The 2,089-nt window shown below is 40.4% G+C and overlaps 1 long non-coding RNA gene across 1 annotated transcript; it reads right to left on the bottom strand.

Annotated features, from left to right (window-relative positions):
* Positions 1–661: 661 nt before the first annotated feature.
* On the bottom strand, positions 662–1,900 carry LOC105268033 (uncharacterized). The gene is made up of 3 exons (XR_892300.1): positions 1,815–1,900; positions 1,539–1,680; positions 662–948 (listed from the first exon to the last, which is right to left on the bottom strand). It is a non-coding gene; the product is annotated as an uncharacterized lncRNA (long non-coding RNA).
* Between the last annotated feature and the right edge of the window lie 189 nt (positions 1,901–2,089).

The following is a 2,089-nucleotide window of genomic DNA, read 5'->3' on the forward strand; positions in this document are numbered from 1 at the left end:
GTTATATATTTTGGAACATATTATTTCAATCCCCAAAAATTATATCTAATATAATTTACAAAAATATTCTCCAAAAAATACGAGAAGCATTGAATGATTAAAAAAAAGGTGTTGAAAAATAATTTTTATTTTCATTCAGCGGAAAGTTCACACGATTCACTCAACCGCAATCACCTATTTGATCCCCTTCCCCTCTCTCTCTTTTCTCAGTACAACTTTGGTGCCAATGTCCAACAAGTTGTCGTCGTCGTTGCGCTCACGGGATTGTGTGTTTTCGTGAAAGCGACAGAGAATATAACCAGGGCCGAAGCTTTGGCCTTATATACACAACCAGACGGCAGTCGGTTAATCCTCGACTTGTAATTAATTCTTTACCCCCTCCTCCCCCCCCTCCCCCCAAATCCTCCCTACAACCCACTCTCTCCTTCATTTCGCAGCATTCATGTGAATGGAAAGTGCGTGAATTTGCGTTAACGCTTCGATAAAACCAGAGGTGAAGATTATTTTCGAGGGGTTTACGACGAAACGTGGGTGGAAAGATTTTGGTATTTTGTTGGTGTTTCGGTTTAGTAGGTTGTTTCGGTTTATGGTCCGGTGGGATTTATTAGGGATGACTAATGAAATACTTTTTGCCGAGTGGAGATGCAATTTTTGGGTTGAAAAAGTCCCAAATTATTGGGATAATGTTGGCAGTTATATTTTTTATTCTCCATTGGTGCACTCAATCAGTTGTATTCACAGGCTAAATATTTTCATTACTCAAATTTTAGTTGAGCATTTATTCTGTCGAGGTATCACAGGCATCTTGAGACTGAAGGGGAGAAAAACCGCTGTCTATCCGGACGAATTTACAATTCAAAACGCCAGAGAAACCCTTTTATCTCGACGAAAATTCGGGAAATAAATTTTTCCCCCTCGAAAGTTTCTTCCTTCTCGGCACGTCTCCATCTAACGAAACAAAATGAGTTTCTTTATATCAAACGGAATCTGGGATTTCCCCTCGTGTTTCCTTGAGCATTTCTTCACTCAGAGGAAAATTCTGGAGTTTAAGGAGATCCTCAATTCCACCGGTTTATCGGAAAAATCGGTGAGGAATTCTCTGCAATTAAAAAATTAACAGACAATTTCTGAGACAAGCTAATGGCCGTGCAGACGAACCGTGGAAAGAGACCGATGACTGATAAGTCATTTCAAGGTCATCACAAAAAATAATCTTTATGTTAAACTATCCGCCCTCTAAATTCCTTCAATATCGGTCATTCACCGAAGACCATAACGTCGACAACTTCTCCAATGACTCATTCAAATAAAAATTTCCGTGAATACCCATTGCCCAGGTGGCAATCAATACACCCGTCCCAATCCTAATGTAATGATCTACAATCTAAAAAAAGGCCTGATGAGGCCCCGCTGATGACCGGCAATCATCGTATCAAGATATTGAACAATCATCAACTACCCCCCCTCACAAATTAAATCTCAAAATTCCCAAAAAATCTGAAATGAAGAAACATCTAAAACCCGAATATCTCACTTACCAAAATCCCCGACGCACAACGAAAAGTCCCAGCTGGAAATTCGGATCGCAATCCATTTTTTCAGTAATTTTTTCTTATAAAATAATATGGAGAATTATCCTGTCTCCCTTCCTACCCATCGAAAATCCCCTCCAACGATTTCCTGTAACGTCACAAGATGTGGAAGGCTATATAAATTGATCGTCTGCTATGGGCCTGATAAACTGTTCCTTTCATTTATTTCTTATCAATGAAGATCAGTTGGTTTAATTGATATTCATAAATTCTTCGGGATACCTGTAACTCCACCTGATTCAGCGGGAAATGATGGGTACGTAGTAATAATGCGACAGGCAATGACTACCACGTACACTAGGTTTGTATTGAGTGCCCAGAGAACCCCAGGTTGAGGTCCGGGGAAGTTCTCGCGTCACCCAGTGCGACGTTGCACGAAGAGGAGGTACGTTTCTCTCTGTTGGCGCACGCACAGTTGCCAAGTCTACGAGCAAAATGGGGAGAAGAGAAATACCAACACAACAGTGATTTTCACTCTGTACATATATGTTTGCGTT

The sequence above is a fragment of the Fopius arisanus genome, unplaced genomic scaffold, assembly GCF_000806365.1.
Source record: "Fopius arisanus strain USDA-PBARC FA_bdor unplaced genomic scaffold, ASM80636v1 scaffold00053, whole genome shotgun sequence".
NCBI lineage: Eukaryota > Metazoa > Arthropoda > Insecta > Hymenoptera > Braconidae > Fopius > Fopius arisanus.